Here is a 25350-nt window from a genome sequence, read left to right as displayed (position 1 = left end):
TTGACACTGTTTTGATGTTTTAGTAGAGCTTTGTAAGATGTCACCATTGGGGGAAGCTGGGTGAAGGGTAATGGAACTCTTTGTACTGTTCTTGCAACTTCTTGTGAGTCTATGATCATTTCAAAACAAAAAGTTAAAAAACAAAAAGGAAAGGAAAGTAGGCTGAATGCCTAGGGCTGGTGTTTGGGGAAGTGAGCAGGAGGAGTGTGGAGAGGCAAACTGGGGCTTAGAAATGTTTCCAAAATTGTAACCTATAAAGGGCCTAAACTTGCTCCTCACCATTACTTCTGCTGTCACTACCCCCATAGTGCTCTTTATTCAGCTGGTTTTAGATGGTTGTTTCTCTACTGCTCCTTAGTTATGGTGCTGAACAGAGAGCTAGAGCTATTCCTAATGGTAACCAATCAATCAAGCCCATTGGGTGTAATCTCCAGGCCTTCAACCCTTTTCAGTTATTAGTTTTCCCATTGCCTAATACTGAGAGTGTGCTTCTTTGCTGCCAGAGGTGTTTTTTATTTTAACATCTGAATTTGATGCCATTGCAGGTGCTAGAAGTTGCCAGAAGGCTGTCCTCCAGATAATTGTCCCTTGCTGTAGCTTGTATCACTGTTTTGTTGCAATTAACATTCAGAATATGCACTGTCATCTTATTAAAATTTATATTTTTTAATGGAGAAAGCACATGGAGAGTTGATTGTGGAACTGTGGCTTAACCTTGTTCTTCTTAGTTACCTGTGTCTAAATTAAGCTGAAACTCTGGGTCTCAGCTATTTCTAAACAGGCATCACGATTTACTAAGGTTAATGCCTGGGGGAACATTAACCTTGCAGACACTAATCTAATTCAGTGTCATCACAAGTGCATAATGCGAGAGTTTGGAGTTTAGCCAAAAAGCACTATTCAAATGAACATTCACTTGGCAAGAGGTGGGAAGGTGGGTGTGGACAAGGGAAGGAGAGCTGCAGAAACGGTTATATAGATATTTTAATGCCCTTTCTTTTTCTTCTCCCCTCAAAGGTTATATTTAAATATTGCAGAGAGGCAAGTGCTAAATAAAATCTTCAGAGTATTATGAAGAAATCGCAATGAAAAAGTGTTTTATCTCACAGCCAGTTCCTGATGCTCATAATCACTCAACATTCACCAAACATCTTTTGTGTTACATGGCTGACCCAGGGTGGGGACACACAGATGAGTAATTGCAAACCACTGCAGTATGTACAAGCACCTTAGGGCGCCTAATGTTAGTTGAATGAAGGCACCATTAAGAAGGTCACAATTTGGCTAATTCCTCCCCAAAGGATGAGACAACAGTGTAAGTCTAGCTCTATAAACATCATTACCAAGTCTTTGCCGTACCGACTGACACGGTTTGGGCTCCAAGTGAACTGAGAAGGAAATATTATGTTAAGATTCTCTGGAAGTAGTTTATTAAAAAAAAAAAAAAAAGACTCTGCCCAATAAGGTCCAAGGCTGGAACTCTTGATCTTTATGCTCACACCCTGCATCTCAGTTTGCAAACACTAACAGGGTTTGCCAGTTTCAAGGGCGCAGGGCTGCATCTTCCGAAAAAGGTGGCATTTGGGGTGGTAGAGGTCAAAGACTGGAATTGGCCTGGGAGAGGGCTAGGTAAGAGCGGATAAACGAAAAACCCAAGAAATTCTGGCAAATAACCTTTTACCTAGGTCCCCCACCCTTCCATTTCCCCGAGACTGAAACGCTCCCGACCCCCGCGTCCTCCACTTCTGAAGCGCTAGGCATTAAGGCTGAGGCAGGGGAACCCCTTTGGAAGGGGGTTCCGATCCTTTTCAAATCGTTTTCCTCTCGGGCCCAGCCTAGGGGACCCGCGGCTCGGGGCCAGCTTCCCCCGCCGCCCTGGGCGGGTGACACGCAGGCGCCAGAATCGAAGCCACGCTGGGTCTTCCCAGCCAGGTCGCCGAGCCAGGCAAGGGCGGGCGCCGCGGAGCTCTTCCCGTGTGCGGGGCTTCCCACAATGCACCGAGCCGGCAGTGGCGGCGACCGCGGCGGCGCTCTAGCTGCGGCATGTCTGCGTCTCTACTGCTCTGGGAGGAGGAAGAGAAGGAGGAAGAGGAGGAGGAGGAGGAGGGGGAGGAAGAGGAGAAAGGCGCAGGGGTGGGAGCTGTTGCCGAAGCTGCCACAGCAAAAGTTCTCCCCCCTCCCCCCTTCCCCTCCTCTCAAGGCCCCTAGAAAGGTTGGGACTGCGGCCGCCTGCAGTCGGTGACCGCGCGACTCGGCGCCCGCCCGCGGTAAAGCGCTCGGCCTGGCAGGCCCGGGCCCGGGGGAGGGCGGGGGAGGGGGAGGGGGCGGCGCGCGGGGGGAGCGCGCGGCGGTAACGGCCTGACCCCGGGGGGAGCGAGCCGCGGCGAAGCTGGGGGTGGCCAGGGGACCGGCTGAGGCCGAGGGAAACGCAGGGGCTGGCTGGGGGACGTGAGGAAGCAGGGCGCGGATGGTGGGTTGAGGGGTTGAGAAAGGATAATGACGGTGGTGGCGGAGGCGAGAAGTCGGCCTCCGAGGCTTGAGGGGGGTGTCAGAGGTAGGGAAGGAGGTGGGATGTTTGCACCGGGAGGCCAGAGGGTGCTGGGTGTCGGTGTGAAGAGGCTGAGGAGACACCAGATCTCTGTCCACCGTGCCTGGTGCAGTGCTTTATGCACCGCAGGCCTCAGTCACTGTTGCTGCCTGAGGTGCTCTTTGGGAGAAGGGAAGGGCAGGGTTTGGAGAAAAGGGAATGCTTGCAGGAAACACAGTGGGAGTGTGAGCCGGGAGAGAGGCCGGAGGAAAGATGCCGGATAGGTGGAGGAATGCAGGGGGTGGCGGTGGAGGAGTCTTGAGGATTCTAGAGGGTGTTCATTGTGCAGATACGTTAGGTATTTCATTATGGAAAGAACTGAAGCGTTTCTAAGGAGAGAAAAGAAGGGATATAGGAGTTTCCGTGAATAGAGAGGATACCGTTTGAAGCAAGAGGGAGTGCTAAATATTAGAGAAGATGCAGGGAATGCATAATAGAACAGACAGCTGTAGCATAATAAATATTGGTCTAAGGACTAAAGAGTTATTCCAGATGGGCCAGGATGGCCTAGTTCTGAACCTGTGTGGGCTCTTCAGTATGACATCTGGTAAGTGTGGGTCTTGGTTGTGAGTGGGGTCGCTGAGAATTAGACCTTAGTTTGTAGTTTGGTCTGAGACATTTTAGACTCGTACCGGTGAATATGAGAACCTCTGAAACAGACCTTGAGAAAGGGCCTGGCCTGTGGGGATTCTCTAGGCCATGGAATTTAGATTTTAGCAATTTTGAAGTATTGTCACTTACCAGAGGCTGGGTGAACACTGCCTGGCAAATGCTGTAATGGAAATTACTTGAGTTGGCGATTTTCTTCTTCACTGCCCAGCTTATCTGGTCCAGGAGAGCTAGTGCTATATTATTCAGCCTGGATTGCAGTACATAAGATTATAATTAATGTTGGGGGGGGGGGTACATGCATGGTGGCCCTTCGTTGGAGGCTCCATTTGTAGCTATATAAATTAGTCTAGTTGGCTAGATTCGTTCTATAACTCTGGGGGTGGTGGGAGATCTTTTGGCATTCATAGTTCCTGATGTGAGCTGTTGGAGAGTCCTTCTCTGGTGAGAGTGAGTACCATCTCATTGAGGCATGGTAGTTTTGAAGAAAATGTACCAGCCAACAAAGTGTGGGGCTTGCAGAATGTAGGATCTAGAATATCTGTTTTGATCTTAGGTTGCAGGGAGGTCAAAACTGGTTATGAGGTCTAGGGGAACTTGAAGAGACTGGATGATTCTAGAGCCAGGTTGGAGGGAGGATTAGCATCTCTACATCAGGAAATGAACCAAGCTCTCTCTGTTGGATTTGCTGAGCTCACACCAGACCAGATTTCCAAGAGGGAACTCTGGGCTAGAACCATACTCTTAAAAAATTTACCTGGATGTTATTCACCTTTTGTTATTAAGAAAAAACTATATATCCATTACCTTGTCATATTTGTTCAACTGACGAGATGGTAATATGCATGTTAAGTATGAAAAATCTTTTTTTTTTTTTTTCCGTCCCCCACCCCCCTGAAAAATCTTTTTATGGAGGTAGAGGGTAAGGGGATTAATGGGAGAGATGGTATGAAATTTGGAGAGGGAAGGGAAAATTCAATCATTCATTCTTTTAGCAAATATCTCTAAAGGAGGATGATAATTTAGCATTAAAATGAAGAGGGTTTTTTTTTTATTACAAATTTTCTCAGAAGTAATCCAGGATTATTTTAAAAATTTGGAAAACTTTTGGTCAGTACATTTAGACTTATTCTTTTAAAGGGCTTTCTTACATAGTATTATGTACCCATTTTTATTGTCACCATAGTTTGACAGAACCAGTTTTCCTTCCATTCCCCTCACCAGCACTGTATATTATCTGTTCTTTCCATTTTTGTAAATAGAGTGCACTTAAATATAGTATGTCATTTTGTTTTTCTCCTCTTTAAATTATGATGAAGTAATGCACGTATGTGATTTAAAAAAATTGTTCTGAAGGGACTTATAATGCAAAGCAGTAGCCCCTGTCTCACCTTCTCACCTGTCCATTGCAGTCCCAACTTTTCCAAAGGCTACTAGTTCTAAGCATTAATTTTTATAGTTTTTATGCTTTTTGCCAGGTCTCCAAGTAATAGGCATATACTGTTATTTCTTGATTTATCAAAATGACATTGTCAGGGAGTCAGAAGACTTCTATGATGAAAAGGATTTGTGTCATTGACATACTCCCCTTTCTCCTCATCTTTTCCAACCTTTGATAGTTATTAGTTCTTTTATGCAGTGTCTTTGTATCTTTAAATAATATGCTTCAACCTTTATGTTAGAGTCTGGTATCCTTAAGCTGTGTCTCTTGGTTTCTCCCTTGTATTAGATGAGGAGTTAGACTAGAAAGGGCTTCCCTGAAGTAGAGAGAGCATTTAAAATTAGACTGGAAATACTAGTGAGATGATAAAGGGAAGTGTGGATGGACCTATATGAAAGACTGTGTTGTAGGAAACAACATCATTACAGCATAAGATTTGCTGGTTAGAGATGAGGAGGAGTTGTTTGACAATGCTTTAAGGCAACAAGACAGAATGGATTAAAATGGAATTGTAACAATCCTGCACAAACATGGAAGGGATGAGACCAAAGTGTCTGTTCTAATCTGAGACTAGTTTAATCTGGAGTAAAATCTGTTCTGGAGTGGGGCACTTGTTTAATTGTTCATCTTGAAACTAGTTACCAGATTACAGTGTTCTTTGACAGTCTTCTGGATAGTTTTAGTGTGGAAAATCTGGAAATGTATTAAAGTGACCCTTAAATGCTCTTTCCAGACTTCTATGGCAATTCTTATGTTTTCAGGAAGGAATGGATTGGTGTGGACATGATTTTTCTTTTTTTGTGGGAAAGGAAAGATGGGGAAATGTGATAAAAAGGGGAGTCGAAGGATGGGGGACAGTGTTTGATGGAGGCTATGATAATTTGCGGGGAGACTGAAGAAAAGGTAAAGAATTCTAACGGCATTTGGACATAGTTGATGTGAAGATTTATCTTATGGTCTGAGACTGAAATTTGTGGCAGTTATAAGGAAATTAGCATGTTTAAGTCACTAATATGTTGGGAATGTGGTGAAAGAAAACTACAGTGCTCATATAGTAGGAAGAGTCATAAAATTGTGCTTTTGAAATTTGTGTGCTGAGATGCAAGTCCCCGTGATGGATACTGGGAGATAGAAAGATATTGCTCTACTTCTTTTAGGAAGTCTTCTTTGAGTAATGGCACCTCTTGAAAGTCTTCCTTACGTTTCAGTAGCAACAGAATTAACCTGTACATTATGTACTGCTAAATTTTGTATTTGCTTATAGGGATTATTCTCTCTTTGTGTTGTAAATGGTAGATTGTAACTTGCTCTAGAGCTGAGACTTTCTTTGATTTCTGGAAAAACTCACAGCAACTTGATTCTTAAATGCTTAACAAATACCTGTTGAATGACTGATAGAAAGTAGTGTTAACTATTGGTAATAATAGTGGGATTGTATGAAATTGTTGACTATTCTAGGGGTATTGTAGACAGAATTTTGCATGTGTGTGTTTGAGAGTGTGAAGGACAAAAGGAATATCCAACTGGGGAGTACCTTTAGATTTAAGGGAAGAAAACAGAATGGATTAAAATGGAATTGTAACACTTCTGCAAAAACATGGAAGGGGTGAGACCAAAGCACCTCTTCTAATCTGAGACTAGTTTAATCTGTAGTAAAATCTGTTCTGGATCAGGGCACTGGTTTAATTTGGATTTTCTTACCTGAGGCATAAAGGACTGTTTAGAGGTTTTTAGCTGTTTTAACAATCTATCTGATTTGATTTAATTCATTTTTAAGATAATAAAAACTATTAGATGAAGCTTCTCCCCTCAAGGAATTTGTAGTATTTACATTCTTTTGGGAGAGAAAGACAGATGTGAAATAATTCAGTAATAGTATAAGATTTTAGAAAATAGATTTTTAAAAAACAAATATCAAAATTATATCTCCAGGTGAGAATTTTTATATTTTGGAAGCCATTTTCAGTATTTTTCAGTTCAAGTTCAGAACTTTTTTGGAACACCTTTTCTGAATTACCTTCTGAGCCTCTGGCACAATTCTGTGCAATTTACCAATTTATTGAGTACCTATTGTATGCTTTTGGGGGAGGAGGCCTATAGAGGTGAATAAAACATGTTCCCTATCCTTTAGGAGTTCATAATCCCTCCAGGGTGGTACATTTATAAATAATTCAAGACATAATCTTATTCTGAATAATCTCATTGGTGACATCTCTTTTCACTTTGGAAGATTTGATTTTTACAAATACTGAACATCAGCCAGTATCAAATAGAGTAGATAAAGAATAGTTTTGCTTTAAATTTAGTTAGTGACAGAAATAGGAATGAGTTTCTTGGGTTGACTTATTAACTGATTTTGGAATACACTCCCATAGAGGAAGTGGGAAATATATTGAACAGTGGTGATAGCTTCACATTGTAGTTAGGCACTAAAATATTGGTTGAATGCATCAGATGGATGGATGGAGTGAATAAATGAATAAGTGGTAGCCTCTCAAGGTAACTTATTTTAAAGAGGACCACACTGATTGCAATGTGTAAATAAATCTGGGTATGTTTGTTAACAGTTTCATTACCTTGAAATGGTTTATGATTAAGTTCACAAATGAGTTTTACAGATACTAAGTACTGTTGGAGTTCAGGGAACGGAGAAATGAACATTGCCTAAGGTTTGGCAAAAGGATTTCAGTGAACCATACTTTAGCTAGATATTTGAAAGGATTCCTTAGGGATCTCAGAGAGGAACTAAATGGCTCCAAATTTCTCTTGCAGCCCTAGAATGAACCTAGAGTCTGGATCTATTTTTGTCTGAATGCTTTCTGCCTGTTTCATTTTAGCTACTCCTACTGGTTTGTTCCTTTTCAAATTCACATTTGTTGGGTAGATGTTGAACTCCTTGAAACAATTGTGGGGTCTGTTTCCATCTATGTCGAGTGCAACTTATAGTTCTTTTCTGAGCCTGCACCCCACAAATTACTTGGTCTCTGTAACTGAAGAGCATGAGTCAACTTGGCCATTTTATCCTGGCATTTTCCTGCATGCTTTTCTCAAAGCTGCTTTCTGAATTACAGAATAGGCAGAAAACTGAGGGTATGTGTCCAGTAGACACAAGCTTGTTGAATAAATGAATGAATGAGATGATGTTTGAGATAATTTAGGAGCTCTGAATTATCTGTATGTTTTCTGTTTCTTTTTCATTTATTTATTTATAACCTGCCTTTTTTCAGTAGAGTACTTACTTGGGCTAACAAACATATGTGCACTAGAAATGAATGGAAATAATCCGAGGCCGTCTAGTTGAAAAGAAGATGAAGAGAGAAAAATCTTTAAAGAATATAAGGTCCGTCAGTCAGTATGGATGTTAGAGAACTAGGAATGAGGTGGAAGATAAGCAGATGGGGAAGGAAAGGTGATATCTGATGGAAAGGATGATTCTGAGAGAAGGAAAATATTATTGAAATATGACAGATTAAAGAAAGCATGAGAAAATGGAAGGTAAAGAGGATTATTTGAAAGGGCTATTTTGAGGAGGAAGGTAGTAAGGCTGTTTGAGGATGAAAGTTAACAGAAGTTTGGAATGTAGAAGTTATTATGTTGATTTATAACAGGATTTCAGAAAATGATGGGGTGAATTTTCTCTATTTAATAGATAATGCACATTTGTCATATGCAAAAGCCGATAATGATTTGAAGTCAGGAATGAATCCTTTGGGATTTATATTCTGGTAGGGGAGCTGGACTTGTACACAAATACCTACACAGTGATCATAAATGTTATCATAAGAAAAATACCAAATGTTACTGAAGTTAAAAGATAAAAATGCATTCGACTAGGGAAAAATCTGAGGCCACATTTTAGTGGTATGGGAATAGAATTTTAGCTAGTCTTTGGAGGGATGGGTAGGATTCTGACTGGCAGAGGTAACTGAAAGAGAGCTTTCCAACCTGGGGGATTAGCATAAGCAAAGGCTTGGAGGTGAGAAGCCTAGGATATGTGGGGAATGGTGAGTTAGTTTTTAATTTTTAAGTTATGACCCACAGTAAGAAATACGTGTCACATTATCACCTAATATATGCATGTATTTATGTTTGTGTGTATATGTAAAACAAAAAATTTCATAATACAATAACTTTCCTTACCATGTTGGATGCACTTGGATGTTATCTATTCTATTCTGTTTGACTAAAAAGAAAAAAAGTTGCCTGAGGGGAAAAACAAATCTAGTTGTTACCCATTAAACTGATTTCATGACAAACTAAATAATTGATCACAACCTGTAGTTTGGAACACAGAGTTCATGAATAAGGCATAAAATGATACAGGGTAGGAAAAGTCAGTCAGGGTTGGGTAGAAAATTGATGGCCCTGAAAGCTAAGCTAAGTAGTTTGTGTTTGATATGCTGTTGTGCTTAGTAAGCACACAGAAGCTAGTTTTTAGTCTTGGCCTGTATGTTTACCCGCTCTGTGATTGTGGAGAATTGCTTCTTTTCTGAGTCTCAGTTTTCTCATCAGGAAATTGATAATCATTATACTTTCCTGGCGACGGTTATTGTGAGGACTTGAGGATTAAAGTGTGTTAACATAGGACTAAAGTATGTTAGCATTTATCATTAATGTATAGCTACTGAACTTTTTTGAGTAGAGAATTGAGCCAAGTACTGTATATTAGATAATTTAATCTGACAGTAGCTATACCTTACAGGATAGATTGGGAGCAGTGTGGTGGTAGGGTAAGATTGGAGATGAGAAGACGAATTAGGAAGCTATTGCAGAAACTAAGAAGGGCTTGAATTTTGGTAGCAGTAGGATTAGAATGAGGGAATAGGATGTGATTGGAAGCAGTGAGGAGGGGAAGATGACTGGAAATTTAGAGTTGTGGAAACATTGAAATGGCAGCAAGCAAAATTGGATTACGTTTTTGGTAGTTTAGTGGGGTACATTAGAGTAGATAGTTATAGTTTCTTTCATGTAGTGATGCTCAATTATTTTTTGAATGATTTAATATGTAAACTGTGGAATGAATTATGAGTAGAGACAGTGATGGATGGGTATGAGAAGGACAGGTTAGATTGAAGGTGCTTTTGGTGGACTGCCAGAATTTATTCATTCAGGGGATATTTTCTTATACTTCCTGTGTGCAAGGTTTCTATAGTAGGCGTTGTGAAGCATACATGTGTATGTATGACACAGGTCATGTTCTTCAGGAATTTATCTAGGGACAAAAATGTATACACATCTGTCTATGACACAAGTACTATGGCAGGTTTGATCAGGGTTGGCTCTGTAGAAAAGTTGGTGTGCAGCTTAGACCTTGAAGGATAAATAGGATTATATAGTAGGCAAGATGGTGAGAGTTGGAATTCCAAGAAAAGGGAGTGTTATGAGCGACAGTGAGAAAAGTTCTGGGTATGTTTAGGGGTTAGTGGCCTAGATTAGCCGTAATTTAGGGTTTGTGTTGAAGAATGGAGGGAAATAAAGCTGGAAAGTAGGTAGAAAAATCTCAAAATTCAGACTAAACTAGTTTTTGAGAATTTATTTATTGAAATGTATACCATAAAGTACTCCAATCTTAAGGGTACAGGTTAATGAATTTTTCTTAGGTATACATTTATATAGCTGCCACCCAGTTCAATATATAGAATATTTCCAGCATCCCAGAAGGCTCCCTCATATGTCTCTTCCAAGTTGATATCTCCTCCAACCAAAAATAACTATTATTCTGACTTCTATCATAACAGAGTAGTAGTGAGGAAGTGTGGTTTCCTGGGCTCAACCAGCACGTTTGTGAGATTCATTCATGTTGCGTATAGCAATAGTTCATTCTTTTTAATTGCTGTGTGAAATTCCATTATATGAATATACCACAGTGCATTTATCCATACCATGATTGTTGGACAATTGGATGGTTTGTATTTTTTGGAAGTCTAAGGAGTTTTGAGTTAGTATGTTTTGGGGAACCACTGGCGATTTTTGAGTGGGAACGTAAGAGGGGACTTAAGAATACTAATCTGGTGAATACTAATCTTACTTTTTTGTAATGAAGAGAGCCTGGTTACTGGGAGACAAAAAGTTAGAAGTCTATGGCAAAAGTATGAAGTATTGAGAGTCTAAGTTGGGATAGCGATAGTGCGAATAAAAGGAAAGGGATAGATGTAAGAAATAACTCAAAGAAAGAATGGAAGGGTTTGATGGCAAATGGGTTTTTGGGAAACAGTGGAGAAAAAGAAAAGTTAGGGGAAGCTCTAGGTCGTTTCATCTGGATGACTGAGAATGGTGGTGCCATTAACAGAAATTACTGAATCAGTTAGCAGAACTGCTTTGGTGTTTTAAGACATATTGACTAGTGTGTGAGGTGCCAATGAAAATATCCAGGGGGTGTTATCTAGCTAGAGTTAAAAATATTAGATTGGAGTTGAGGAAGGAGGTCCAATAGAGATTTGGGAATACATACATAGAGTTGATAATTGAAGCTACTAATTCTGGATTTGGTGGGGTACTGATGGTTGTGAAATTATTTGGACTGATAATTGAGGTGTTAATTGAAACAATCGTTGAAAAAACTAGTTAAAAAGAAATCATTATATATGCTGATTCCTCAGGAATAAATTAGATTGTAGGAGAGGGTGATGGATTAAAGATTATTTTTGGGAGCTGGGGAAAGATTTCCATATGAACAATGAAAACATAGAAGCAGTGCTAAGGGATGAGACCCTGAGTGGGAGAGAATTATAGGAAGCTCCAGGACAGAACTTGGGGAATTACCCACAATTTGGGCTAGGAAAAGGAGTGGCAGTTACTAGAGATAGAATAAAAACAGAGAGATCAGAGTAGAATCATGTGGTACAGTGACATAAACCAAGGTAGATGGGTCAAGTGTCATTGCCAAAGAAAGGATAAGGACTTGGGTGGTCAGTCATAGGATTTAGTACATAGATTTTTTTGTGTGTGTGGTCTTCAAGAGAATGGTTCAGAGACCAGAATGCATGGGGCTTTACTGAGTGGGTTGGATAAATATGGAAGCAATGAAAGTAGGAATTGAATTAAGAAGTTTAGTTTAAGAAAGAGGAACAACTCTGATTCCAAAACTGGAGACAAGAAGTAACAGATGGATGAAGATACAGCTTTTTAGAAACTGTGAAGAGGATTTGATTACAGGTGGAGAAGGTGAGAAGGTGTGATGTGAGGGAATTTTATGGAAGAGATTGAGTATTTGATGGGATTAAGGATTTAAATATGAAAATGATTTTGATTAGTCAATGAGGTAGAGAGTTGTATTTAGAATAAATCTGTTGTGGAAGATTTTATAGCATTCTGGTGGTGCTTAACACCCAGTGCGTGGGTGTGGAGAAAACAGATGGTGAGGATTGTCTATCACTGGGGTGATGCGTAGTGAGTATAATGGAAGGTCATGATATTCTGGAGAGGGCAGTGTTAAAATGGCTGATAGACAGGTTTAAATTACGTAGGGAGACAAGTGAAGCCAGAGAAAGGTAAAGAGCAGGTGTACAACTAGAACATAAAGTGGTTGTGGTTTAAAAAAACAAAACAAAACGGGGATCTCTGAAGTTACAATCCAAGTGGTACAGCACTTTCAGTTGATGATCTGTTTTCAGTATATATGTGTGGCTAGGTGAAGTGCAGATGAAGGTTTTAAAAAAAGAAAACTGCAAAGCAATTTTTTTTTTTTTTTGGTGCTAGGATAACAGTGGGAATGGCACTGGGAACAAGAAGCAGTAAGTTCTTTTATTAAGCTGGAGAAGTAGGAGAATGATATAGCTAAGCCATGAAAGAAGGAGATTGTCCAGGAAAAGTCAAGCTTAAGGTAAGATGAGATGGTCACAGAAATCCAGGCAAGAGATGATAGTGATCTGAGTTTTGTGGCATGGGGATTGAGAGAAATAGATGGATTTATTACATTTACCAGTTCTTTCAATTTCTTTATTTATAAAATAAATAATATTATACTTGCAAACTCATAACCATTCATTTCTATTACACTGATATAAATTCAGCTGAGAAATATTTGTGGATTAGAAATGAGACATTGAAAAGAAAAGATGAAGTGGAGGTGTATTAAAGGTGAGGTGGAGGCAAAAGGCAAAAGGTACGGCAGTTCGTTGACAGTAGAACATGAACAAGCTGAGAAAAGGTGGTAAATAGAGGGACTGGAAGTGAATGAGTAGGTTGGAGTTGACTTGAATGTGAATAAGAATAAGGTAAAGAGAGGAGAGGAGTAGCTTATAGCAAAGAGAATATGGAGAAGACATGCTACCTACCTAGGAAATAACTGATGCCAGGAGCCTATTCCTTCTCTGTGCAAATAAGAACAGTCTATGCCACCCAGGATATTAAAAAGGTGGTAGTATATCTATTTTTAAAAATACCATTAATGATAGAGACATTGAGATTGTTGATCTCTACTTGAGTGCTTTAAAACCACATCAAACTTTGTATTTGAAAAAATTGGCAATAATTTGTATATGTAAAGAGGTTTAGGTAAAAAGTGGAAAGAATGGGGTGGATGGTTGGAAGAAGATGTCTTAAGGTTGTGGTCCCCAACTGTATACCAGGCTGCACAGCAGGAGGGTGAGTGGTGGGGAGCAAGCGAAGCTTCATCTGTATTTACAGCTGTTCCCCATCACTCCAGTCACCGCATAAGCTCCCACTCCTGCAAGTTCAGCCACAGCATTAGATTCTCATAGGAGCGTGAACCCTGCTGTACATGGAGGGATCTAGGTTGTGTACTCCTTATGAGAATCTAATGCCTGGTCATCTGAAGTGGGGCTGAAGCGGTGATGCTAGTGCTGGGGAGCGGCTGCAAATACAAAGTATCATTAGTGGAGAGGTTTGCACAATAAGTGTAATGTGCTTGAATCATCCTGAAACCATTCCCTGGAAAAATTGTCTCCCATGAAACTGGTCCCTGGTGCCAAAAAGGTTGGGGACTGCTGTCTTAAGGGATCTAAAATGGCCTTTTTCTTTTCTTTTTTGTCTATAATGACTTTTTTTTTCTTTTTCTTTTTTTATTTTAGCCCAAGACAACTCCCTGATGAAGTCTATAATGACTTTTATCTCATATGTTTTCTTAGTGTTTTTAGGAAGCTGGTTTGCTCTGTCTTTTCATTTCATTTATTACCTGTATATAGGTGACTCCTGATATACAGTTCTAAATATGCTTTTGTGGCTTGTTTTTAGTTCTTATTTATCATTTATTGAACATCTCCAAAGGAACTGTCTTGCCAATTCCAGAAACAAAATATACCTAAAATTGAAACTTTGCTTTTTTTGTTTTAAATCTTGAGCATTATAACCTTACGGTTTGAAACCTTTATCATCTTCCACACACACACTTTCGTTTATGATATTTAAGACCTGGACCAAGCCCCTTATTCTTTGGCTTGTGTCTCTGCTCCCAAACTTTAGCTTGTCTAGTTTTGTAGTAGTATTCATTTTTGTCAAACTTTGTTTTCCATCACCTTTTCCCTTGTACTATTGAAGACTTGACTCTCAAGTGCATATTACCTTACTGTGGTTTTGAGATTGTCCATCAGGCCCTTGCCATGGTCCTGGCAACCGACATTTTTAAGCCACTAAGGGACCAATGTTGTCTTTTCCCCTCCTTTTGTATTTGTGTTATATTCCTCACATGACTATTTCAGCCTCTGAGCAAAGAATACTTTCCTTACTCTCCCTGTTCAGATCAGAGGTTTTTATTTTTTTTTGAGACAGAGTCTCACTCTGTTGCCCGGGCTAGAGTGCCATGGCGTCAGCCTAGCTCACAGCAACCTCAAACTCCTAGGCTCAAGCAATCCTCCTGCCTCAGCCTCCCGAGCAGCTGGGACTACAGGCATGTGCCACCATGCCCAGCTAATTTTTTCTATATATTTTTAGTTGTCCAGCTAATTTCTTTCTATTTTTAATAGAGATGGGGTCTCGTTCTTGCTCAGGCTGGTCTTGAACTCCTGACCTCGAGCGATCCACCTGCCTCGGCCTCCCAGAGTGCTAGGATTATAGCGTGAGCCACTGCGCCCTGCCCAGATCAGAGTTTTTGATGTTAGTTTGTATTTCAGAGAGCGAGAACATATTTAAGGCAGAAACGTGAAGTGGCAGTGAGAAAAATGTGACAGGGTACAAAATACATAGTATTGGTGTTTCATCCTAGTGTAGCTCTGTGTCACGATTGGTTTTAGCATCTAGCCCTGGGGCATTCACTACTTTTGTCTCTCTTAACTTCTATATCTAGTCATTCACCCAATTTAATAATGAAGGATCTATGGAGACTCAGAGCTTCGAAGACCTAAGAGGGCCTAGGGATGTCACTTTGCTCAATTGAAAAAACATGGCTGTAACAGGCAGCAGCCCTGCATGGTTTGGTCAAGAATTGTTTCCAGGACCTACCCCATACATGTATCTGGGCCTTGTTGAGTTGGGGTGTGTTCTGAATATTTGGTTAGATTGTGTGAGTTAGACTGATGGAAGAGATATGTTTTAAGTGGTAAGTATATTGATTTGACATTGATAAATGACTTCACAACATAGGGTTTGGATGCCTGGAAATTTAGATTGTCATGGAGGAGTTTTTCTTGTAAATTTGAGAAGAGCCAATATCCAAGGGATTAGAATGAAACACACACTATGGTGTTCTGCAGGATCCTGTTTATGTGTGCTTGTTGTACGTACACACCTGTGTATGTAGATACATATAATGGTAGAGAGAATTTGTTCATTTGATTAGGTTACATAATTGTTAGGGAAATGGGCCTGGTAGTCTTGAGTTATTAGTGATTCAAATGAACTGTTAGAAAATATTTGGAAAGATCATTGTTGGGGGCTTGCTTAGGAAATGAATTTTTTAGTGACTGTGGTGCCTTCTCTGGAATAAGTTCACAAAATTTGAGGGCAGTTTGGGGTAGATTTGTGTGTTAAGTTGGAAAGTGTTAGCTTTGAGGGAATGAAGGAACAGACAAAAATGCAGTGATCCGGAAAGTTATTTATGAAATATTTTGGAAGGAGCTGATAAAAATTACAAAAGTTAGTTGTGAGATTTTGAAAGCCAAGTAGGAGATGTAATGGAAGGGATTTATGAAACTTGTTGCTACAGATACTAGAAAAGTAAATTTGAAAAGAGTAAAACGGAAAGATGGTTTAGAGAAGACTTTTCTTTGGGAAAAATACAGCTCTTACGTTAAAAACAGCAAGGCGAGGGAAAACAAAAATGAGTAAGGTATGGAGAAGAGAAAGGAAGGATTAAGGGAGAGGTTACTGAAAGATTTCTTATTGTAAGGCTGTGTGATATTACAAGGGTTTGCTATGTGGTGTGTTGGAATACTACTTATGATTGCTAGTTCAGGAAGGAAAGGGGCTTAAACTGGCCACGGTTTGGAGAGGTGCGGAGTTTTACAAGGATAATTAAATGGAATATTTTTATTTCTTGAGAAACCCGGGAAGTAGGAGAGCCCTCATATTCCCTGGGCTTCTCGAGCGCAGGCCGGATCCGACCAGCCGCACGGGCGGTATTTTGCTGACGGCCCGCTCGGTGGCTGGCGGAGCAGCGGTGTGGAGCTGCGTGGTGGCGGTGGGGATTTGTGCAGTCACCGCACCCCAAGGGGGCGCTCCATTAAGTGAACAGGCCCCGGGGCCCTCACGGCTGGGCCTGGGAGGAGGGGCTTTCGCTGAACGCGCGGGCAGACCTCCGCGCGCGGCTCCCACGGCTTCCGTGCGTGCGTGTGTGTGTGCGTGCTTGTGTGCAGGGAGGTAGTGGCTCCCGCGGCTTCTTTTTGTGTGCGTGCGTGCGTGTGTGCGTGTGTGGATGTGTGCATTTAGGGGCATGTGCGCGCGCGCGTGCGCGTGCGTGCTCCCGCCCGTCAGTGTGTGCGCCTTCCCGTGTGTTGAGAGGCGGCGGAGGAGTGCGGAGGAGCCAGGGCTTTTCCTGCCCGGGTGGCTGGCGCGCCGAGGGCCTCGACCGTGGTGGGGCCCCACGGCTGCCGGGGCTCCCAGACACCGTGTCTTCCGGGTCTGCCTGCTGGCGCAGAGTCAGTGTTCCTTCTCCCAGCGAGATGGGAAACTTTGTGAGTGGCCTCTCCGCTGCAGCTAACAAGTGTCTGCCTGACAGCGGGGGCCTCCGAAGGCTAGTGGACACCCTTCTTTCCCTCCTATCCTTGTTTTTACAAATCTTCTATTGGACTGCATTTTGTTTACAGTTTCATGTCTGCGAAAAGGTCAGCGGGTAACTTGGTCTACTAGACAAACAGTTTTTTACTTGGTATCAAGAGCAAAAAATGTACGCCTGTGTCCTTATATTGGTTGGGCTAGTAAAACCTGCATGTTTAGTGGTAAGAACAATCCCATGGCCTTTCCAGAATTAGGCTATGGGGCAAACTTTTGCTCTCCAGCACTTTTTACAGTGCCAGGAAAGAACTATTTGTATAGTAGACTAAAAGCTAGAGTTAGGAAATGTAAACGTTGAAGCTCTTCTCAACAGCTTGAATTTAAAACAGCTTTTTTGTTTTACATAATAATTATGATTTGTTTAGTTTGCATATAAAATTTTGCAAAATTGGGCAGGATGTGATTTAAAAAAGAGCATTTCTTAATTTTATAGAGGGCAATGATGAAGGCACACAGTTTTGAAATTTCAAGTATGTTAAATGTTGCTAAATCTAAAAATATGTTTGCAGTTGTCCTTTGGGTGCAGGAGGAAGTCCTGGGTTTCTCTATGCTTGTTTCTGGGCAGATTTTCAGTATTGTCAGCATGATACGGGTGTAGAACCTTAACCTGAGTGAATAGTTTGCTTGAGATTACCAGTCTGTTTTGCAGTTGGGAATAGTCCCTGGGTCTCTTATTCCCAGTCTGGTGACCAATCCAAGAATAGACTAAGGAAACTGGGTATTTGTCTGTTTGGTGGAAAATAACGGCCGAGCCAAAAAGTGAATGTGTACTTTTCTGTTGTAACATTTAAATGTAATTCTCCACACTGGATTTCTTTGACTTTTCTTTAAAAGTACAAAGGACGTGAAGATATTCCTCAGTGTTACGTTTAATGGGATTTGTACCACATTTACATATGATTAAAACAGATAGATGTTTACAGTATATAACTGTGAGTAGATTTGTTTTTCTTGTGGATATTCTCCATGTTACAGAATAGGGAGTAATTTGAGAATGTTTAGACTCCTCAAATGCTAGAGAGAAGAGGAGTTATGTTAATTTCATTAATCTCTGTTAAAAACCATTGGACTTTATTGGGAGTGCTTAACAAGTTAAGGATGGAATGAATACCTGTAGGTTTCCCTCACAGCTTTGTATACTTTTATTCTCATTGTTACTGCATTAGCCACAGGTAATACTTGGTTAATGTTTTCAGTAGGTCTCATACAAAAGGGCACCTTTTCTTTTTATAGTATATGAGTTGCAATTGGACCTTGTTTTGTTAGAAAACATTCCTAGCCTTTCCTCCTATATCACAGAACAAAAACAGTGTTGCTTCTTCCTCCTTCCCATCTTTAGAAAACCCTGGAAATTTTTAATCTAATATAATGGTTCTCAAACCAGAGGTGATTTTGTCAATATCTGGAGACATTTTTGGTTGTCATGGTGGGGGATTCTACTGGCATCTAGTGGGTAGATGCTAAACATCTTACGATACACATGACAGCCCTCACAGCAATGAAATTATCCAGTGCAAAATGTCAGTAGTGCTAATGTTGAGAAACCCTAACCTAATATATTGAGAATAACATTCTCCCAGATGATTTAAACCTATGAAAGTTATTTATAATGTAATCAGTATTTTCATATCATATATGTTACAAATCTTCCAGAGTTGTCATCAGAATGATTATTGGTCAGAGGTTATGAAGTATATATTAGAACATAGGATTTTGGAGCTGGAAGATTGACAAGTATAATTAATCCTTCAGTGTGCTGATGAAGAAACTGTATTTCAGAGAGATTGTGACTTACACAAAGTCCCACAGATAATGCAGAGCTCAGGTCTCTTGTTACTTATATCTCAGTTTTAATTTACCTCTTTAATTAAATTTAACTTAAATCATTACTGAGGGAAAAGGTATTTTATTGTTTTTGCTTGATACACAAATTAATCAAAATTTGAAAATAATTGCATTGTGAGAAATATTTTTCAGTGAATTACAGATACTTTTTTTAGGTTCTCACTTGTTTGTTGATTTCTTCAGTGTAGTATTATAACCATTGTAAACTTTTCAGCATCTGCTGTATTTTTTTTTTTTTTTTTTTGAGACAGAGTCTCACTCTGTTGCCCAGGCTAGCGTGAGTGCCATGGCGTCAGCCTAGCTCACAGCAACCTCAAACTCCTGGGCTCAAGGGATCCTCCTGCCTCAGCCTCCCGAGTAGCTGGGTCTACAGGCATGCGCCACCATGCCCGGCTAATTTTTTTTTCTATATATATATTTAGCTGTTTATATAATTTATTTCTATTTTTAGTAGAGATGGGGTCTCGCTCTTGCTCAGGCTGGTCTCGAACTCCTGAGCTCAAACGATCCGCCCACCTCGGCCTCCCAGAGTGCTAGGATTACAGGCGTGAGCCACCACACCCGGCCATCTGCTGTTTTTTTTGAGACAGGGTCTCACTCTGTTGCCTGGGCTAAAGTGCAGTGTTATCATAGCTTACTGCAACCTCAAACTCCTGGGCTCAAGTGATCTTCCTGCCCCAGCTTCCCAAAGTGCTGGGAAATACCTGCTTTAAAAAAATATTTGAAACATTGAAAAAGACCACATACAATTTTAAAATAATTTAAAGTTAGTTATGATAACTTAGCAAAATTCTGTATACAAACCCAGCTGGAATTATTAAAACATATTAGGGTATCTCGAACTTACACATTTGTTCTGTTGTGTGGAGCATCACTATAATGGTGAATTATTGAGCTGATTGTCAATCTGTTCTAGGAAGTTTCCTTTGGTTAATTTTAGAAAGAGATATTGGAACCTTCAGGTGAAATGTAATTGGGTGAAATATAAATTGAATATTTAGATGAAATATTTTCAGATTACTTAAGTGGTGTATTATCAGAGAAAGAAGTATCAATGGGATTTTCTTAATGTTTAAAATTTTTCTGTAGTGCCACCTTTTTAAAAAATGAATAAAACAATGAGGACAAAAGATAATATGAGCAAAGACTTCTTTAAAAATTGTTTTATATAATAAATTTATGGGAAAAACTTAAAATGCATATTAGCAAAAAGAAAAATAAGAGAAACTACTGTTAATATTTTGATATGTGGCTTTATTTTTATTAATTTTTTATTATGGAAAATTTAAATAGATAAAAAATAGAATAGTATTATGAACCCTCATATACCCTTGACCTAGCTTCCGCAGTTAGAGGTCAGTGGCCAATCTGCCTTACCCTCTTTCTCCTTTCTCATGTTATGTTTTAGAAAGCTATATTTTGAAAAAAATTGTAAGACTCATGGGAAATGGAAAAATTAGTAGAGTCCTATGTACCCTTAACCTAGACTTCTTGTAAAGTACTGGTAAGACATTTATTTTTATTTTATTTATTTATTTATTTATTTATTGAGACAGAGTCTCACTCTGTTGCCCAGGCTAGAGTGCCGTCAGCCTAGCTCACAGCAACCTCAAACTCCTGGGCTCAAGCAATCCTCCTGCCTCAGCCTCCCGAGTAGCTGGGACTACAGGCATGCACCACCATGCCCGGCTAATTTTTTTCTCTATATATTTTTAGTTGTCCAGATCATTTCTTTCTATTTTTGGTAGAGACGGGGTCTTGCTCTTGCTCAGGCTGGTCTCGAACTCCTGAACTCCAGCGATCCCGCCTCGGCCTCCTAGAGTGCTAGGATTAAAGGCGTGAGCCACTGCGCCCGGCCCTTGTAAGACATTTAAACCAAGAAATAGACATTGGTCTGTTCCTGTTAACTAGAGTACTGAATTTACTCACTTTTCACCTTTTTATTTTAACCTGCACTCGCGCGCGCGCGCGTGTGTGTGCGTGCGTGCGTGTGTGTGTGTGTGTGTGTGTAGTTCCAAACAGTTTATCCCATATATAAATTCATGTGACTACCGCCACAGTGAAGATCCAGAACTACTGCATCACTGCAAAGGAAGCCCCTCTTGACCCCTTTATAATCCTATCCCACCCCAACACTCCTCCTTGTTCCCTGGCAACCTGTTCTCTGTCTATAATTTTGTCATTTCTAGAATGGTATGTGCTGATATATTAATATATACTTTGTTTAGCTATTCAGCTGTTGAAGGACTTTGGTATGTTCCAGAATTTTGCTATTACCAATAAAGGGCTTATGAACATTTGTGTACAGGATTTTGTGTAAACAAAAGTTTTCATTTCTCTGCGGTGAATATCCAAGAGTGAGATTGCTGAGTTGTATGGCAAGGACATGTTTAGTTATTTAAGAAACTTCCACATTGTTTTCCAGAGTAGCTACACCATTTTACATTGCTGTCAGCAATATATGGGATCTATTTTTTCTACGTCTTTGCCAGCATTTATTAATACTGCTATTTTAAAATTTTAGCTGTTCTAACAGGTATATGGTGATAATCTTATTGTAGTTTTAAGTTGCATTTCTCTAATGGCTTATGATATCGTATGTCTTCTTGTGTATTTATTTGCTATTTGGATTTCCTTTTTGGTGAAGTGTCCATATCTTTTGTTCATTTTCTAATCAGAATATTGGATTTTTATTGTTGAGTTTCTAGAGTTCTTTATATATTCTAGATATAAGACCTTTTCAGATATATGATTTGCAAACATTTTTCTCTCAGCCATCTTTGCATCTTAACAAGGTCTTTTGCAGGGCAAACATTTTTAATTTTGATGATGGCCAGTTTATTTTCTTTTAAGGAGTATGCTTTTGGTGCCAAGTCCAAGAATCCTTTGCTTAGATTCTGAAGGATTTCCCCTGTGTTTTCTTCTAAAAGTTCGATAATTTTATGCTTCAATTCATGATTCACTGTGAATTAATTTTTATATATGGTTATGAAGTTTAGGTCAGGAGTCTTTTTTTTAGCCTCTGGACGTCCAGTTCTTCCATTACTATTTATTGAAAGACTATCCTTCCTCCACTGAATTGTTTTTACTCTTTTGTCAAAAAACAGTTGAATGTATTTGGATTGGTCTATTTTGGGGTTCTCTTGTGTTCCATTGATGTATATATGTCTGTTTTTGGTCAAGTATCACACTGTCTTGATTATTATTGCTATACTCTACATCTTATTGGGTAGAGAGCTTCCTCATCACTTTATTCTTCTTTGTCAAGATTGTTTTAGCTCTTCTGATTTCTTAGCCTTTTCTTATACATTTTTGAATAATCTCCTCTATATCTAAAAAAAATCTTGCTGGGAGTTTGATGGGAATTGAATAAACTTATAGTTCAGTTTGAGAAGGAATTTTTTATTATACAGAAACTTTCAGTCCATGACCATAGGATCTCTCTTCATTTACTTAGGTCTTCTGTATTATTTTGAAGCAAATTCCAGCCATCATGTAGTTTTTCTTTAACAGTGATATAATTTACATATCATACGATGCACCCATTTAAAATGTACAGTTTATCGGTATTTAGTGTATTCATAGAGCTGTGCAGTTGTCACCGTAATCAATTTTAGAACATTTTCATTACCCTAAAAAGCAACTATTCATTAGCAGTCACTCTCCATTCCCCTTTACTCCCAGTCCCTGGCAACCACTAATCTACTTTTTGTCTCTCGAAATTTGCGTATTTTGGAGATTTCATATTAATGGAATCATAAAGTAGGTGGTCTTTTATGTTTGATTTCTTTCACTTGGCATAATGTTATATGATGTAGTGTGTGCTCATTTCTTTTTATTGCTGAATAGTAATCTGTTTGGGCCTACCACATTTTGTCTATCAGTTGGGTTGTTTTCACTTTTAGGCTATTATGAATAATGCTACTATGAACATGCTTCATGTTTAAGTTTTTATGTGAACCATTTGTTTTCATTTCTCTTGTATATACCTAGGAGTAGAATTGCTGAGTTATATAGTACATCTATGTTTAATCATTTGAGGACCTTCCAGACAGTTTTCCAAAGTGGCTTTACCATTTACCATTTCTACCAGCAATGTGAAGTTTCCAATTTCCCCATGTCCTTGTTAACAGTTGATACTGCCTTCTGATTATAGCTGTGCTAGTGGGCAAGAAGTGGTTATTTCATGGTTTTGATTTGCATGTCTCTGCTAGCTAATGATTTTGAACATCATTTTATGTTCTTTTGGCTATTTGTATATTTTTTTTGAGAAATGTCTATTTAGATACTTTGCCATTTTTGTTTGAGACATGATCTTGCTCTGTTGCCCAGGCTGTGCAGTGGCACAGTAATAGCTTACTGTAACTCCGAATTCCTGGGCTCAAATTATCTTCCTGCCTCAGCCTCCCAAGTAGCTGAGTTTGTCCATTTTTTAACTGGGTTGTCTTTTTATTACTGAGTTGTAAGAGTTCTTTGTATATTCTGAATATTGGACTTTTATTAGATAAATGATTTATAAATACTTTCTCCCATTCTGGGGGTTGTTTTCCCTTTCTTGATAGTGTCCTTTGAAGCACCACAGTTTGAAATTTAAAAAAAAAATTACTATTTATTTTTAGAGGTGAAGTCCTTGCTCTGTTGCCTAGGCTGGACTGCAGTGGGAGTCATAGCTCACTGCAGCCTCTGACTCCTGGGCTCAGCAATCCTCTCTCCTCAGTAGCTGGGACTACAGGCATGCACCGCCATACCCGGCTAATTTTTGAAAAATATTTTTTGTAGAGATGGGGTCTCGCTATCCAGGCTGATTCTGAACTCCTGGCCTCAAGTGATCCTCCTGCCTTGGCTTCCCAAAGTGCTGGGATTACAGGTGTGAGCCACTGCACCTGGCCTAAAATTTTTTTTATTGTGATAAAAAATACGTGACATTTACCCTTTTAATAAAATGTGCAGTATACAGTATTATTAATTGGAAGTACAATGTTGTATAGCAGATCTCTAGAGCTTTTTCATTTTGTGTATCTGAAACTTTATACCCATTGAATGGCATCCTTACTTCCATCTCCTCCTTTCCCCTGGAAACCACCATTTCTACTCTCTGCTTCTGTGAGTTTGACTGCTTTACCTTAGATGCCCCATAAAAGTGGAATCATGCAGTGTTGGTCCTTCTGTGACTGGCTTTTTTCAGTTAGCATAATGTTTTCAAGGTTCATCCATGTTGTCACGTATAGAATAGAATTTACTTCTTTAACACTAAATAATATTCCATTGTGTATGTACCACATTTTCTTTGTTTATTCATCTGTCAATTGACATTTAGGTTGTTTTCACATCTTGGCTATTGTGACTAATGCTGCAGTGAACTATGGGTGGAAATATTTCTTTGAGAAGCCAATTTCAGTTCTTTTGGGTAAATACGCAGAAGTGGAATTGCTGAAACATATGGCAGTTCTATTTTTAGTTTTTCTGGGGAACTTCCATACTTTTTTAAAATAGTGGCTGGACCATTTTGCATTCCCATCAACAGTGCACAAGGCTTCCAGTTTCTCCACATCCTCACCAAAACTTGTTATTTTTGTTTTTTTGGATATTGGCCATCCTAGCATGTGTAAGGTGATAGCTCTTTGTGGTTTTGGTTTGCATTTCCCTGATGATTAGGGATGCTGACCATCTTTTCATGTACCTGTTGGCCATTTGTATGTCATTTTTGAAGAAATGTTTATTCAGGTCCTTTACCCATTTTTAAATCAGGTTATTTTGTTTTTTGCTATTGAGTTGTAGGAGTTCTTTATATATTTTGGATGTTAGCCCTTGTATGGTTTGCAAATATTTTTTCCCATTCCATAGGTAACTTTTTCACTATGGTGTCTGTTTTCTTTGCTCTGTAGAAGCCTTTTAGTTTGATATATTCTCATTTGTCTATTTTTGCTCTTGTTGCTTATGCTTTTGGTGTCATATTCAAGAAATCATTGCGATGTCTTGAAGCTTTTCCCCCATGTTTTCTTCTAGGAGTTTTATGGTTTCAGGTCTTACTAAGTCTCTAATCCATTTTGAGTTGATTTTTATCTTTGGTGTAAGATAGGGTCAAATTTCCATTCCTTTTCATGTGACTATTGAGATTTCCCAGCATCATTTGTTGAAGAGACGATCCTTTCCCCATTGTGGATTCTCAGCACTCTTGTTGAAGATGAGTTGACTATGTATGTATCGGTTTATTTCTGGGCTTTCTATTCTGTTATGTTGGTCTGTATGTCTGTCTTTATGTCAGTACCATACTATTTTTAATTATACCAGGTTTGTAATTTTTTTTTTTTTTTTTTTTTTGAGACAGAGTCTCACTGTGTTGCCTGGGCTAGAGTGCTGTGGCGTCAGCCTAGCTCAGCAACCTCAAACTCCTGGGCTCAAGCGATCCTCCTGCCTCAGCCTCCCAAGTAGCTGGGACTACAGGCATGTGCCACCATGCCTGGCTAATTTTTTCTGTGTATATTTTTAGTTGTCCATATAATTTCTTTCTATTTTTAGTAGAGACGGGGTCTTGCTCTTGCTCAGGCTTGTCACGAACTCCTGAGCTCAAACGATCCACCCGCCTTGGCCTCCCAGAGTGCTAGGATTACAGGCGTGAGCCACCGCGCCTGGCCTGTAATATATTTTGAAATCAGAAGGAGTGAGGCCTCCAGCTTTGTTGTTCTTTCTCAAGATTGTT

At 39.6% G+C, this 25350-nt stretch overlaps 1 protein-coding gene across 9 annotated transcripts in view; it reads left to right on the top strand.

The window, feature by feature from the left end:
- Window positions 1-2014: 2014 nt before the first annotated feature.
- ZNF148 (zinc finger protein 148) overlaps window positions 2015-25350 on the top strand; it is a 130896-nt gene continuing 107560 nt past the window's right edge. For 5 of the 9 annotated variants that reach the window (XM_069475149.1, XM_069475147.1, XM_069475145.1 and 2 more), the window contains exon 1: window positions 2015-2267. The gene's annotated coding sequence lies outside the window, so the exon portion shown is untranslated. Of the gene's footprint in view, window positions 2268-2373; window positions 3135-16554; window positions 16856-25350 lie in introns of those variants that run through there. The other 4 variants (XM_069475142.1, XM_069475144.1, XM_069475143.1 and 1 more) reach the window with 4 other exon arrangements.

The sequence above is a fragment of the Eulemur rufifrons genome, chromosome 7 (genome assembly GCF_041146395.1).
Source record: "Eulemur rufifrons isolate Redbay chromosome 7, OSU_ERuf_1, whole genome shotgun sequence".
Taxonomy (NCBI): Eukaryota; Metazoa; Chordata; class Mammalia; order Primates; family Lemuridae; genus Eulemur; species Eulemur rufifrons.
Note: the sequence above shows the minus strand (reverse complement) of the source record. Positions and strands in the feature narration are given on the sequence as shown.